The sequence below is a fragment of the Pleurodeles waltl genome, chromosome 9, assembly GCF_031143425.1.
Source record: "Pleurodeles waltl isolate 20211129_DDA chromosome 9, aPleWal1.hap1.20221129, whole genome shotgun sequence".
NCBI lineage: Eukaryota > Metazoa > Chordata > Amphibia > Caudata > Salamandridae > Pleurodeles > Pleurodeles waltl.
The window spans coordinates 120460681-120477790 of record NC_090448.1 but is presented as its reverse complement, the minus strand read 5'-3'; the positions used below and the strand labels follow the sequence as shown (position 1 = coordinate 120477790).

Below are 17110 nucleotides of genomic sequence, written 5' to 3'. Positions count from 1 at the left end.
GAGCCATGCAAGTCAGCCCACTCAGGATACTTTTAGATGTCTAGATTTAAAAAATGCATAGGTTGGATAGGTTTCCCTAGGTGCCAGCTAAATCAGGGTCCAAAACATAGATCTACCCACATTGGAAAAATGGTCAGCTTTGGGGGGAAAGTGTACAGTGTCCATGTTTCCTGTCTCGGACACTAGGCCTACCAACACAAGTAAGGTACTTTTTTTATCAGGAGACTTGTGGGAGCATAGAATAATAGAATAATTGTTATTACCCTTTATTAGCATTTGCATTTCTCTGCATTTGAGCCCTTCAAGTTTAAGCCAGTGTATAAGAAAGATGATATTTTGAAAAATACCCTCCAAATCATACGCTAGTATGGGTACCCACAAATTCAGAAATGTAGAAATAACCACTGCTCCTAAACTCTGCATTTTGTTCCCATTTCAGAAATACATAAGTTTCATTGATAACCATTTTTCATTCTGCCTATTTTTCTATAAGAATTGGTCCTCAATGAAAAAACATTGTACTGTGCAGCTCAATTGTTTGCTCTGAGTACCTTGGGTTCTTGGAGAACTTACAAACCCTATACATCCCTACAACCAGAAGGGTCTAGCAGACGTTAATATGTATTGCTTTTGTCAATTTGCCATGGTGTCAAAAATTAACAGATGAAAATCTTGCCTCAAATGCCTGTTTTTTCCTACTCATTTTCAATATTTCTTTATTTTAACAGTTATTTTCCTTGAAAGAACCACAAGGGATCCACACATATGACCCCCTGCTGAAATTGGAATTTCATCTTGTTTTCAGAAATGTATAGCTTTTCTGGATCGTCCGTGAGTTTCACACTGGTTTCCACCACAACTGTACTTCCAATGGACAGCAGACTTCCTCTTTTCTGTACTCTATCAGCTCTAAGCATCAAGCACAGCATGCTCATGGAGGAAGGTTGCATAGCAAATTACAAGCTTGCTCTATTGTACATCACCACCACACTAATGGAGTTTTTTTAGGAGGATGCCTTCCACAGGCATGGAGACAGACATGGAGGTGGAACCTCTGTGTGGGTTGTCAGAAGAGTTCAATTTCCATTACATACAGCACAAAAAGCTTGGCTTCTATATTCTAGCAAAACAGAGATTAATCCTTTCCAAATCTGATCTGAGGAGCAGTGGGCTATGTTTGGGTTCCGAAAGGGTTTTGGTTTACATGCAATTGTGAGGTACTCTATAAACAATTTCCTGAATAACCCCCTGTAGGAGGCTGTTATAGTGGGTACCTGATGGTACTAACACCTTGTGTCAGGTCCAGTTATCCCTTATTAGTAGATTAGTAGTGTTCTAGCAGCTTAGGCTGATAGAGGTAGCTATAGCAGAGCAGCTTAGGCTGAACTAGTAGACATGCAAAGGGCCTACTATACCACTTATATCATATAGTACTATATCATAAGAAACGCAATACCCAGAGTTACTAAAAATAAAAGTACTTTGTTTTAGTGACAATGTGCCAAAAATATCTCAGAGAATATACTCCCTTAGGAGGTAAGTAAAATACACAAGATATAAACACAAACCAAAATCAGGTAAGTAATACAGTCAGAAAGTAGTGCAAACACTGTAGAATACAATAGGATGCAATAGGCCTAGGGGCATGTTAGAAATGGGGTCTTTGGTTGACAGTCAGGTTACCCCCTGTTCAAGCAAGGACCCTCACTCTAGTCAGGGTAAAAGAGAATCACCCTCAGCTAACCCCAGCTTACCCCATTGGTAGCTTGGCAGATCAGTAGGCTTAACCTCAGAGTGCTAGGTGTAAAGTATTTGTACCAACACACACAGTAACGTCATGAAAACACTACAAAATGACACAACACCAGTTTAGAAAAAAAGGAAATATTTATCTAAACAAAACAAGACCAAAACGACAAAAGTTCGACATACACAAGTCAAGTTATGAATTTTTAAAGATTAAACTCAAAAATAGCGCTTAGAAACAAAAATGCTTCGATGAGATGTTAACACGGCGTCGTGACGGAGTTGTTCCCAACAAGCCGACACCAGCGGCGCCGGACACGGAGTCGTGTAGACCCCCAAGCACAGTACCTTTGGTGAAGAGTGAAAACAAGCCGATGCGCGAAGTCGGGAATCACGGTGTCTGTGTGAAACGTTGAATCCGTGCACTTCAAGCGGCGTCGGTCACGACATGGTGCAGAGACTTCCACGGAGTCGCGGACTTCAGCGGAGCTGCTGCGGCGTCGGGCCTGCGAAGAGCGTCGCGTTCCAGCGAAGGTCACGCCGTCAGGTGCAGGCGGCGTTACCGGATTCAGCTTCGGCGTCGGTCCAAAGTCATCCGAAGTCGATTTCCTTGGATTCCACCAGCTTTCCTTTCAAGGGCCCAGGGACTGGATAGAGCACCACTTGTCGGGGCAGGAGTCTCTCCAGAGACTCCAGGTGCTGACAGAGAGAAGTCTTTGCTGTCCCTGAGACTTCAAACAACAGGAGGCAAGCTCTAAATCAAGCCCTTGGAGATTTATTCACAAGATGGAAGGCACACAAAGTCCAGTCTTTGCCCTCTTACTCTGGCAGAAGCAGCACTGCAGGAAAGCTCCACAAAGCACAGTCACAGGCAGGGCAGCACTTCTTCCTCAGCTATCAGCTCTTCTCCAGGCAAAGGTTCCTCTTGGTTCCAGAAGTGTTTCTAAAGTCTGTAGATTTGGGTGCCCTTCTTATATCCATTTTAGTCTTTGAAGTCACCTTTCTTCAAAGGGGACTCACACCTACTTGTGAAATCCTGCCTTGCCCAGGCAAGGCATCAGACACACAGCAGGGGGTTGGAGCCGGCATTGTCAGAGGCAGGCACAGTCCTTTCAGATGAGAGTGACCACTCCACCCCTCCCTCCTAGCAGAGATGGCTAATCAGGAAATGCAGGTTACACCCCAGCCCCCTTTGTGTCACTGTCTAGTTCGAGGTGAAAAACAACCCAACTGTCAAACTGACCCAGACAGGGAATCCACAAACAAGGCAGAGTCACAGAATGGTTTAAGCAAGAAAATGCTCACTTTCTAAAAGTGGCATTTTCAAACGCACAATCTTAAAATCAACTTTACTAAAGGATGTATTTTTAAATTGTGAGTTCAGGGACCCCAAACTCCACATGTCCCTCTACTCTCTAGGGGATCCTACACTTTAATCATATTTAAAGGTAGCCCCCAAATTATCCTATGAGAGAGACAGGCCTAGCAACAGTGAAAAACGAAATTGGCAGTATTTCACTGTCAGGACATATAAACCACATTACTATATGTCCTACCTTATCCATACACTGCACCCTGCCCTTGGGGCTACCTAGGGCCTACCCTAGGGGTGCCTTACATGTAACAAAAGGGAAGGTTTAGGCCTGGCAAGTGGGTACACTTGCCAAGTCGAATTTACAGTGTAAAAATACACTTACAGACACTGCAGTGGCAGGTCTGAGACATGATTACAGAGCTACTTATGTGGGTGGCACAACCAGTGCTGCAGGCCCACTAGTAGCATTTGATTTACAGGCCCTGGCACCTCTAGTGCACCTTACTAGGGACTTACTAGTATATCAAATATGCCAATCATGGAGAAACCAATTACATACAATTTACACGGAGAGCATATGCACTTTAGCACTGGTTAGCAGTGGTAAAGATCTCAGAGTTGAAAAGCCAACAGCAACAGGTCAGAAAAAATAGGAGGCAGGAGGCAAAAAAGACTGGGGATGACCCTGCATAAGCAAAAGTCCAACACGACCCCCTACCAGCCTAAAGCCAGGGGAGAACAATCAATACCTTGATGTACTTCCTTGATTGGGGCGATAGAACAAGGGCCCAGGCCCAGAACCGCAGGGGCATGTTCGAGTTCTACGCCTTCCTGACTCCAGTTGGATCCCTCTGTCCATACTCTCAGGGCCCACTAAGCTAACCCATGGGGAACCCTTCTCCACATCTGCAGACATCATCTGTGCAGCATCTAACTTTACTTTGCTCACAGATGTATTGCACTGGGCAGGTAGTACCACCAGGGCCAACACAGTGGTGTTGCCCACTCCACCCCTGGGGTGTGACTCTCGTCCCACCCCCAGGGGCAACTCTGTCCACCAGGACAGCAAGCCACAGTGACCCCTGATGACTGTCAGGAATGAGAGCCTGACCTCAGGCCTCTCCACCCACTGTGACTGTGGAGAGTGGAGAGTGGGGGGCGGTAGCCCCAGGTGCCTGACACCCTTTGACCACTCTCCCTTCCACCAGGTCAGAGAAGATCACCTGACTCTGGTCCTTCCCTCTGGGGCTCTGTACCCTCCCTGCAGAAGCGGCACCCCCAGAGCCAAAAACTGTCAGGGTACTTGTAGAAGTAGTCCTGCACAATTCTTCCACCAGTGCAGGGCTGTTAACCTGCAACTGGTCCGCCAACCTGGGGTCTGTACCTTCAGGTTGGACCAGGGCCAGGGGTGAGGCTTCCCTCCCCCTGCCCTCCCTTCTGGGGCCCTGCACCCCCCAACTAGGAGTGGCCCCCTCAGAAGACAACATGGGATGGGCACTGTTAGCAGTATCCCCTTCCTCCAGGTCAGGGGGGACACCCTGAACCTGATCCTCCAGTCCAGGGTCTGTACCCACAGACTGGACCACCACCTGGCAACACAGGACTTCCTGGGGGGGCATACCTACCCCCCATCAGGTCAGGGTTTTCCCTCTGAACCTGGTCATCCAACCCACAGTCACCACCCTGCGGTTGAACCACTGCCTGGCACACCAGGACTTCCTTGGGGGCACACTTACCCACCATCAGGTCAGAGTTTACCCCCTGAACCGGATCATTCAACCAAGAGTCACCACCCTGCGGTTGAACCTTTGCCTGGCACACCAGGACTTCCAGGGGGGCACACTTACCCCCCTCAAGGGACACACTGTCCCCAAGGGCCACACAAGAGTCTGGCTGGCGCAGTTCCCTGACCTCTGCCCATCTGACAGTGTCTGGATTCCCCCCAACCCAGAAATGGTCTCACCAAGGTCATTCCTGGGGGGCTCTGCTCTCAGAGCTGACCCCTGACCCTCCAGGTTCTTCACTAGGGTCCGCAACCCCCTCTCAACCCTTGGTCTGGACTTCTGCACCCCCTCACTAGGAGTGGTACTGCCAGACACCAGAACTGGTGGGACGCTGGCTACAGCCGCCCCCCCCCCAAGTTCTCCTGACACTGTGGGGTCTCCCTCAACAGATGGCCCTATGGTACAGGCTAGGCTCCCCTCCTGGTGTTCCCTCATGGAACCCTCCAGGACCTGGGACCGGATCTCGGGCACCTTGGGCCTCAACCCATCCCCATTCCCTCTCCTCTGAGACTGGACATGGGGTCCCTCACCCATCCCACTACACTGGGACCTACCTGGAACACTACAATCCTTCCCTACCTCACCTGGTTGGGAACTACCTAGACCACTCCTCTCAGGAGCACCCCCAAATGCCTCTTCAGACTCTCTGGTACTCACCCAGAAGTCTGCCTCCATTGTAAGCTCCCTGGGGTCAGAGAACTCACACTCCACCTGGTGTTGGCGTAGTTCTGGAAAATAAGGACTAGACATATGCTCTCCAGCAATTACATCACTCAGCCCCTCACATGAATTAACCAAAGTACCCTTCACCCAACCATCCAGTGACTCTGCTTTGAAAAAGCACCCCACATCACCCTCCTGAGACTGGTGAGACAGTACCTGACTGTCCCTGACACTCAACCCACACTCTTCTGGGATGTCTTCACACTCCATAACCAGGACTTCTACATGGGGGAACCCCTCTCCCTGTCACTCTCACCTAGAGTCAGTAGAGTGTCCCTCCCACCAGCAGGAATATGACACCCCATGCCAGTTCCCCAATCCACCTCAGGGACCCTGTGCATCACTGGAGCTACCTCATACCCCTGAACCTCCTGGCGTGTGCTAACTCCCTCCCTCAAGTAGGGCACCACATCTCTGGGCATGTGCACTTCTTCAGCAGCACTGGATATACAATTGTTGCTGCCACCATTCCAGCTGGATTCAGCCCTCATGACTTCCAGCTCTTTCAATTTAAGCTCGTAAGCATAAATCATCCTTTTTATCTCTAAGTCCCTTTCCCACTTGTCGTACTCCCTTTGCATCCTCAACCTTTCTGCCTCCAACCGGCGAGCCCTTTCTGCCTGTCTGTCCTGCACATCTTTAGGAGTCAGACCCTTAGAGGACCTACCGCTACCACTCCTGGAGAACCTCCCCCCAGGTGTAACAGGTACCTCTAATACACCACGGTGTAGACTCTGCACTTTCCCATCCATATCTTCTGTGTGCCCCCCAGCTTCCTTGGCTGTCACCCAGGCCCTCAATGCCTCTTGCAGCTCCCCCTTCCTGGCAGAGCTCTTAACGTGACAGGCAAGATCTTCACAGAACTGTTTCAATTGAGCAACTGAGTACCTCTTCAGTTTTCCTAATTCAAACACAGCTCCAGCTGTTGCATCTCCAGATTGAGACATGATGGCAACAAGTGCAAAGTTCCAACGGCAGAAAACAAGTTCCCAATGAAGCAAAAAGAATCAGTCAAGGGATCAGCAAAATCATGGAAGTAGAACAAAAAGGAGTCCTTAAGAGAAAAATGAAAGATCACCAAAAAAGTAGTATGTGGTCACGTAGTGGTCTGAGATCAAAACAGTAGTGTACACTTAATTACTGTATGTCAAGTACAAATACAAGTCCAAATCCCAACCGCTGATCACCAATGTTAGAAATGGGGTCTTTGGTTGACAGTCAGGTTACCCCCTGTTCAAGCAAGGACCCTCACTCTAGTCAGGGTAAAAGAGAATCACCATCAGCTAACCCCTGCTTACCCCCTTGGTAGCTTGGCAGAGCAGTAGGCTTAACCTCAGAGTGCTAGATGTAAAGTATTTGTACCAACACACACAGTAACTTCATGAAAACACTACAAAATGACACAACACCAGTTTAGAAAAATAGGAAATATTTATCTAAACAAAACAAGACCAAAACGACAAAAAACCGACATAACCAAGTCAAGTTATGAATTTTTAAAGATTAAACTCAAAAATAGCGCTTAGAAACAAAAATGCTCCGATGAGATGTTAACACGATGTCGTGACGGAGTCGTTCCCAACAAGCCGACACCAGCGGTGCCGGACACGGAGTCGTGTAGACCCCCAAGTACAGTACCTTTGGTGAAGAGTGAAAACAAGCCGATGCACGAAGTCGGGAATCGCGGTGTCTGTGCGAAACGTTGAATCCGTGCACTTCGAGCGGCGTCAGTCACGACGTGGTGCGGGGACTTCCACGGAGTCGCGGACTTCAGCGGAGCGAAGGTCACGGCGTCAGGTGCAGGCGGCGTTACCGGATTCAGCAGCAGTGTCGGTCCGAAGTCGTCCGGAGTCGATTTCCTTGGATTCCACCAGCTTTCCTTTCAAGGGCCCAGGGACTGGATAGGGCACCACTTGTCGGGGCAGGAGTCTCTCCAGAGACTCCAGGTGCTGACAGAGAGAAGTCTTTGCTGTCCCTGAGACTTCAAACAACAGGAGGCAAGCTCTATATCAAGCCCTTGGAGATTTCTTCACAAGATGGAAGGCACACAAAGTCCAGTTTTTGCAGGTCAGAAAAAATAGGAGGCAGGAGGCAAAAAAGACTGGGGATGACCCTGCATAAGCAAAAGTCCAACAGGGCAACACAAACCATATACTAAGAAAGTGGAATGCGAACTACAAATGGACCCCTAGGCTAGTGTAGTGTGTAGAGGGTCACTGGGAGTGTAAGAAAACACTAAGGGTGTCCAAGATACTCCACCCCAAGACCCTGGAAAGTAGGAGTAAAGTACTACTATTTCCCCAGAAACACATTCAACTCGTGATAGAGAATTCTGCAAAGACCACAACAGTCTGCAAAGCCGTCAAGACATATTCCTGGACCTGAGGACCTGTGAAGGAAAGGGACCAAGTCCAAGAGTCGTGAAAGTGTCCCGGGGGGCAGAAGCCTACTAAACCCCAGATGAAGGTGCAAAATGGCTGGCGCTGGATGGAAGAAGCTGAAGATTCTGCAATAATGAAAGGTGCTAGGATCTTTTCCTTCATGCAGAGGATGTCCCATAGAGTGCTGGAGGATGCAGAGTTGTTTCTTTGGAGAAAGACCACAAACAGGGCCTTTCTAGCTGCAAAGGTTATGGTTGAAGAAAAAGGGTGCTGCCCGGGCCCAGGAAGGACCAGGATATCGCCACTTGGGAGAGGAGACAGAGGGGGCCCTCAGCAATATAGAGATCCCATGCACAAGAAGGCAGCATCTGCAGAAGTCCTTGAAAATGGGTTCAAGAAGACTGAGCACGGCACAGCAGTCATCTCAACACTACAAAAGAGGGTCCCACAAAGCCGATGGTCAACTCAGCAAGTTGAGCAATTCAGAACAAAGTGCTGGGGACCGAGGCTTGGCTGTGCATGAAGGATTCCTTGCAAAAGTGCACAGAAGCACTACCAGCTGCAGTTCACGTGGTGCACAGGATTACTAGTCTGGAGAGGGGAGACAAGGACTTACCTTCTCCAAATTTGGACAGTTGGACCACTGTACAGTCTGGGTCACTTGGGTCTACCACCTGTGTTCCAGGGGCCACGCTCCTCAGGATAAGAGGGGTTTCAGAGTACTGGTGAAACTGAAGTTTTGTGCCTACTGGAGCAGAGGGAAGATTCTGTCAACCCATGGGAGATTTCTTCGTGGTTTCCAGTGCAGGGTGAAGGCAGACAGCCGTCAGAGCATGCACCACAAGGAAACAGTCGAGAAAGCCAGCAGGATTAGGCACTACAATGTTGCTGGTTGTCTTCTTGCTATTTTGTTGCAGTTTTGCAGGCGTCCTGGAGCAGTCAGCGGTCGATCCTTGGCAGAAGTTGAAGAGAGAGGTGCAGAGGAACTCTGGTGAATTCTTGCAAGTCGTTATCTGAGGAAAAGCCTACAGGAGAGACCCTAAATAACCCTCAGAGGAGGAGTGGCCACCTAGTGAGGTAAGCACCTATCAGGAGCGGTCTCTGACGTCACCTGCTGGCACAGGCCACACAGAGGCCTCCATTGGGCCCTCACACCTCTGGATTCAAGATGGCAGAGGTCTGGGACACACTGGAGGAGCTCTGGGCACCACCCCTGGGGTGGTGATGGACAGGAGAGTGGTCACTCCCCTTTCCTTTGTCCAGTTTTGCGCAAGAGCAGGGACTGGGGGTTCCCTAGACCAGTGTAGACTGGCTTATGCAAAGAGGGCAACATTTGTGCCCTTCAAAGCGTTTATAGAAGCTGGGAGAGGCTACTCCTCCCCAACCCTTAGAACCTATTTCCAAAGGGAGAGGGTGTAACACCCTCTCCCAGAGGAAATCCTTTATTCTGCCTTCCTGGGACTGGGCTGCCCAGACCACACGAGGGCAGAACCCTATCTGTGGGGTGGCAACAGCAGTAGCTGCAGAGAAAACCCCAGAGAGCTGGTTCGGCAGTACCCGGGGTCCATAGTGGAGCCCTGGGGATGCATGGGATTGGCACCCCAATACCAGATTTGGCATGGGGGGACAATTCCATGATCTTAGACATGTTACATGGCCATATTCGGAGTTACCATTGTGAAGCTACATATAGGTATTGACCTATATGTGGTGCCTGCGTGTAGTCGTGTCCCCACACTCACAAAGTCTAGGGAAATTGCCCTGAACTATGTGGGGGCACCTTTGCTAATGCTAGTAACTTTGCACCTAGCCTTCACTAAGTGAAGGTTAGACATATAGGTGACTTATAAGTTAGTTAAGTGCAGTGTAAAATGGCTGTGAAATAACTGTATGTTATTTCACTCAGGCTGCAGTGGCAGTCCTGTGTAAGATTTGGCTGAGCTCCCTATGGGTGGCAAAAGAAATGCTGCAGCCCATAGGGATCTCCTGGAACCCAAAACCCTGGGTACCTAGGTACCATATACTAGGGAATTATAAGGGTGTTCCAGTGTGCCAAGTAGAATTGGTGAAAATGGTCACTAGCCTATAGTGACAATTTTACAGGCAGAGAGAGTATAAGCTCTGAGGTTCTGGTTAGCAGAGCATCAGTGACACAGTTAGTCACTACACAGGTACACACATTCAGGCCACAAACTATGAGCACTGGGGTCCTGGCTAGCAGGATCCCAGTGAGACAGGCAAAAACAAACTTACATACATGTAAAAATGGGGGTAACATGCCAGGCAAGATGGTAATTTCCTTCACCCCCATGTCTCAACTCCCACTTTATCCAGGCCTTTCATTAGCTTTCACAACTGTCTAATGGTAGATGACCCAAGGAGCCAATTAGAAAACTTCATAAAGATGCAATTAAGTTCACATGACATACCTCACCGCACACAGAACTAATCTAATACATGGGGTGCAGACCAGAGTATGCCCCCGGCGTCAAATGGTGGATGCTGATTAACCCCACATGACTTGGGAATGTCCAACACTAAGACAGTACTGGGGGTGGTTGCCCGTCTCAACATTGCCCTAAATACAGAGTTGAATGATGGCCTGGCGGTATGTTTACTTGGCCTTTTTGACAGACCTTTAATTAAAAAAGTGGGGAACAGGTTTGAAAACCTGGCATTGGTGCTGGCACGCAGGAGAGTGGCGATGGCCTGGAAAAATTGGTATAGGCCCCGGCTGGACACGTGGGTAGCAGATGTTCCACACTGGGCGAGAGCAGAAGAGAGGGCACTGCAGAGTGAGGAGATGAAGGGGATGAGGCACCGACCGATAGCCAGCATGTGGGCAGAAGTGGTAGACCACTGGAAGACACTAGGGCCCATATTTATACTTTTTTAATGCTGCATTTGCGTCATTTTTTGATGCAAAAACAGTGCAAACTTACAAAATACAATTGTATTTTGTAAGTTTGCACCGAGTTTGCTTCAAAAAACAACCCAAATGCGGCCCTAAAAAAGTATAAATATCGGCCTAGATGCCTCCCCGGAGGATGAGTCGGATAGGACATCAGTCTAAGGTGAGCCAGTAATGGATGAGAGCTAACCAATGATCAGCCCACAAAGGCCCCCTGGGGGGAGTGAAGGCCTCCCCCTCCCTGCCTACCAGCCCCTCCCCACCCCTGCCACCTGGGAACCTAGACTGCCTAGTGGTCTGCCGTGCCCCGGTCCCACCCCACCCCACCCGCCCCCTGCTTATGAAGAGGCTCCCATTGGATTGATCAGTGGAGGAGCATGCAGAGATGCACAGTAAGACAAGATCCGTCAGCCTCAGCCACACACCACCTGAAGATATTGCAGATGTATGGCCAAGTTAATAAGTTTTCTGGTTATTCAGTTACGCTTGTTTACATCTCTTTATTGGTATACGATATGGGGGGCAATAAGTATACAGGCCTGAAAAGCTCTCATCGGTGGACAATGATTCCCTGTCCCCCAAACATGCCGCTGGGAAAATGTGACTACTACGTCACCACCAATACAATTTTATGTGCTAGGGTCTGAATGGAATAAAAATAATTTTGTGGTAATGGTATTATCATGCATGTAATGGACATTCACGAACTGTACAGCAATATAATTGAGAAAACTGAGTATTACATTATGATCCTGTGTACAAAAAAAACTGCAAAAAAAACAAAAACTTGAAATGTCAATAAGCAAATGTGTTAAAAAAAAAATGATGATGGTCTCAAGTGGCACTTGCAAGACCCCTGCATAGAAAACAATCCTGTATCTGTGAATTTGAAAATTCCTCCTGTTGAACACTGAGGCAGACTTTCAAAAAAATAACCAAATAACCAGAGCTGCAGAGTAAAAGGTATGATGAATATCTGTTCTTAGGTAACACACCAGCTAAGTGGTATAATTACTATAAAATTCCTCTTATCTTGATAAAACACACAATAATACAGATGTCATATTTTTGTAACTAAGTGAGATAGTTGACAACTATTTTCAGACTTGGATGTTAGAACTAAATTGGTGAAACCTTAAAAGTATAAACTTTGTACCTGCGACCAAGCCTGCTTAAATTATCATCGGGCAAAAACAATATTTTAGCAGAAATGCAGTTTCCCGCCAGTCATTGTCGTGCAAAGGACCACTATAATACTTTTAGCCTGTGGGGGAAATTATTGTAAAGCACATGCTGAAGACCTGGTTAGCAGGCCTCAGATGACAGCAGAGTTCAAATACATTTTTAATTACGGAATAATTAGTGGGGAGATAATTGCCGGTTAGTGCATTAAAAATAAAATGATGGGCTTGCTATCAACCACCTATCTCTCATTTTCTCACTCACTCACACACACACACACACACACATATAAAAGTCAGTCTTTCTTTGTAGTAACTTTTGCATCATTTGGCGAATCTGTACGATACTTTCCAAAAGAGTAGCTCAGCCAGTTTGCCCCTTGGTAGAATGGAATGTTCCACAGTGACCCACTAAGTTGGAGCATAGGAAAAGGTGAGGTGGTGAAGGTGTTATTTCCTTTGTTAATTTCATAATAAACATTTCTCTGCAACACTGAAAAATAGCTGAACAGCAGTACACCAAGTTCGGCAGCAGGTTAGAACTCCTAAATCATGCTTTTGTTATTTGGTGAGATAGACCTGTCAGCCTTAGGCTGATCTTTCTCCAAACAATTTGCCTTCACCATTCCTTTTTATTGAATTTGTTTCTTTTGTTTTTAGGATTGTGCACTTTACCATTGCCAACCAGTGCTAAAGAGCTCTATCCTTAAGCTTAAAACATAGTAAGATGTACTTACATCTGATTAGCATAATTAATTTACTATTAAGGTCATGTAAAGGGATATCCTATATACCTAAACACCACAAATGCTACTAGTGGGCCTCCAGCACTCATTGTGCCACTCACTTAAGTAGCCCTTAAACATGTCCAGGGCCTGCCATTCAAACCTGAATGCAGTTTTAAGTATGCCAATTCGACTTGGTAATATAATATAATATAATATAATATAATATAATATAATATAATATAATATAATATAATATAATATGCCCCCCTTGCCAAGCCTTAAACTCCTATTTGTATTGCATAAATATCACCTCTAAGGTAGCCCATAGGGTAGGGTGTATTGTAATTAAAAGGTGGGCATGTACTTTTGATTTTTACATGTCCAGATAGTGAAAAACTGAGTTAAGTTACAATTTTAAAAATGCCACGTTTAGAAAGTTGGCGTTTTCCAACAATAAAATGTTGGTGCCTGCAGCCTGTTCCAGGGTCACATGACTCGTTGTAATTGTCAGTTGGACTTTCTTTATTCCTCCCAGCATACAATAGAGGAATTAGGTATACCTGAATGAGTCAGCACTAGCAAGATGGGGGTTGTGGAGCTGGGCACAGCGCCACTTGTAGTTGAATAGGCTGTGCTCTGCCTTCACACAATGGACTTGTCAGCCTTGAATTGTTCAAGTAGCTAGCTTAGAGCTAGGCCAGAGGAAGCAGGATTCATCAAGTACTTCAAAAGGAATTCTTTAGAAACCTCTCCTACACCAAATAAGCCACCGGGTATTAAAATAGGACCATCAAATCTACTCTTTAGTTCAATTTCAGGACCTGCAGAAGGACTCTCAGAGGATTGCCTGCAGCTGGGGACTGCTGTGTACTTCAGAGGACTTCTTTGATGCACCTGGAAAGACTGCTTTGCTGCCTGAAGCCTGCCTTGAACCCTCAGCTGCCTACCCTGCTGCTTGAGACCTGTTCTACTGCTTCATCCCATGACTACTAAACTATCGTCTTGGGACATTTTTTTTTACTTTTACCTGGTCTTGTGCGACTAGATGTCCGTGGTTGGCGCTTTGATCTTTCAGGTGCTAGTTTTTACCTTACAAGTAAAAAATTCATAACTCCACTTTCAGTAATTAGATTTTTGTTGTTTTAGTATCAAATAATGCATTAAAATGTACTTTAAGTTTCTATATTGGTGCAATATTTTTCTTGAGTTGTGTCTACACTTTATTACTTTTTGTGTAGTCATAAATACTTTACATATTGCCTTAAAAGTTAACCCTGGCTGCTTTTGTACTAAGCTACTCAAGATTTAATCTCTGGTTAAATTAATAAAGTTTTTGCTTTCTTCTGATGAAGTATCTGGCTGTTGCTTGAGCGGAGTTAACTCCCCACTCAACCAACAACCTAATTTGTCATGTGGTATGAACCCATTCAGCTGATTTCGAGAAACTCCCTTCTAAAAAGGGGCTTGCTTGCGTTGGGCATAAAGGTGTTAATCCTCAGAAAGAGAGAGATAAAATGGGAGTACAACAGGACTACACTGGTATAAAACAGTATTTTCAATGGACACGGGAGATTGTTCTCCCATCGGGCATTGCAGTCCTGCGGTACAGATGCTTGTACTTTGGTGCTAAATAGTTGGTTGGCTGGCCACAACACAGAAGAAAACTTTGCTGCTGCCATTACAGGATTCAGGAACTTGCAACCTTAGTCCTGGAAACAATTTGACAACCCTCAGAAGGGAGCACACAGAGGCATGTGAGTTGGTCTCATAGGGACTCCTGTTAAGTTAGAAGTAAATATATATATATATACATATATATATATATATATATATATATATATTGGGTCACAGATTCCTTGTCCTGGCATGGCATCCCACCACTACATATAAAACCCTTTAAAAAAAAAAAAAAAAATAAGCAGTGTTTGGTCATAGATCAGACCCAGCAGTCAATTGCCATGTTGCTGGCATTAGGTAGAGTGAAATGGGGTTGGCCACTTGCGATGGGTTGGATGCTGGGTGCAGGGCCAACCCACATCTGCACATGGCAGAGGGTATGCACAGCAGGGGGAGAGGCACCCTGGGGTGTTGGGCGCATGAAGCACTGGGCCCTGACCTGCTCTTCACATTTAAGATGTCATCAGTGATATCATTAATGATATCATTTAGCTTTTCATGAAAGATGTGATATGTGTGATGATCAGTACACCATGGGGGTGCTAGTCCTAGTACGTTCACTAAACTTTAACTGGAAACATTTGGTGTTTTTCTATTTTTTTTAGTTTGATTTAATCATATTTCAACACCGAAGTATTACATTACTTTAACTTTCAGTAATTTCTGGGATTTTTTTTACTTATATGAAGACTCTATTACCAGATGTCTGACATACTTGGCTTAGGATTCCTCCAAACCTTTTGTCTTCACTTCTCCTGTTTTGTTGAATTAAGTTTTGGTTGCAGTAGGACTCTGTGCACTTTGCCACTGCTAACCACTGCTAAAACGCTTGGGATTCCCCTTCAAACATGCTAAGATTGAACTAAACCTATATAGCACATTTAGGCCCATATTTATACTTTTTGACGCTAAACTGCGCTAACGCAGTTTAGCGTCAAAAAGTTTTGCGCCGTCTAACGCCATTCTGAAGCGCCATGCGGGCGCCGTATTTATGGAATGGCGTTAGACGGCGCAATCAGACCGGCGCTGCCTGGTTTGCGTGGGAAAAAACCACGTAGACCAGACAGCGCCGGCGTAGGGGGAAAATGGCGCATGGGCGTCTTAAAATGGGGCAAGTCATGTTACGTCGAAAAAATCGTCTTAACCCGACTTGCGCCATTTATTTTCGACGCCCATCCCCCATCAACATGACTCCTATCATTGTAAAGATAGGAGTCATGCCCCCTTGCCCAATGGCCATGCCCAGGGGACTTCTGTCCCCTGGGCATGGTCATTGGGCATAGTGGCATGTAGGGGGGCACAAATAAGGCCCCCCTATGCCACCAAAACAAAATATAAAAAATAAAAAATTATACTTACCTGAACTTACCTGAATGTCCCTGGGGTGGGTCCCTCCATCCTTGGGGGTCCTCCTGGGGTGGGCAAGGGTGGCAGGGGGGGTCCCTGGGGGCATGGGAGGGCACCTGTGGGCTCATTTTGAGCCCACAGGCCCCTTAACGCCTGCCCTGAGCAGGCGTTAAAAAGTGGCGCAAATGCGCCGTTTTTAGCCACGCCAACTCCCGGGCGTCTCTTTTGCCCGGGAGTATAAATACCACGTAAAGGCCTGGGAGTCATTTTTTAGACGGGAACGCCTCCCTTGCATATCATTAACGCAAGGAAGGGGTTCACGCTAAAAAATGACGCACATTCCGGGAACTTTGGCGCTATTCGCCTCTAACGCCATAGTATAAATATGGCGTTAGTTGGCGTTAGTTTTGCGTCGAAATTGCGTCAAAAAAAACGACGCAATTTCGGCGCAAACGGAGTATAAATATGGCCCTTAATTTACTTGTAAATCGCTAGTAAAGTGGTACTACCTATACCTTGGCCATGTAATTTAAATGTTATCAGTGAGTCTTCAGCAGTCATTGTGCTACTCTGCAGTAGCCCTTTAAACAAGCCTCAGGCCGGCCACTGTGGCTTATAGTGCAGTTTTGGACTGCCATTCTGACCGAGCAATAAATACAATTTTTGCCAAGCCTAAATCTTCCTTTTGAACACTTATAGGTCACACCTGCAGCAGGCCCTAAAGGATCATGTAGCAGGGTGCACTGTATTTAAAAAAGTATGATATGCAGGTTTAAGATTTACATATCCTAGCAGTGAAAACTCCTAAATCCTTTTTCCACTGTTGCAAGGCCTAGCTCCCCTACTGAATGACTTCATTACATTAAAAAACTTTGGATTAGGAGAAGGTAGAGATATATTGTTTACACAATTGTGAATTATAACCCTCTTTAATAGAGACAGATTTTGAGTTACAATTCTGAAAATATTACTTTTAAAAAGTTGCCCTTTTCTTATCATAATCATTTATGCCTTCTGCCTTTAACCTGGGTCACATGACTGTGAACTGCTCTGATGTACGAGTTTGTGTATTCCTTCCAGATAGGGCACAAAGGGGGCATAGGTGTTATCAGTAAAGGTCATCCTGTCAAGATAACGGTGAGGAGCTATATCCAGCCACACTTGAACTTCAGAGCACTCTTCCTCACACACTCAAAGGAATCTAATACCAGGTCTACCTGCATTTTGTCAAGTCTAGGCAGTCTGAAGCCTTGACAGAGCAAGGTAGAAACTTTCCAGAACTAGAGGTGGGGGTAGGGCAGGGAGTCTACCCACATA

The 17110-nt window shown here is 46.4% G+C and overlaps 1 protein-coding gene across 1 annotated transcript in view; it reads right to left on the bottom strand.

Annotated features, from left to right (window-relative positions):
- The window catches only part of LOC138258999 (contactin-3-like), a 1120386-nt gene that overhangs the window by 296060 nt on the left and 807216 nt on the right, over window positions 1–17110 (bottom strand). The window lies entirely within an intron of this gene.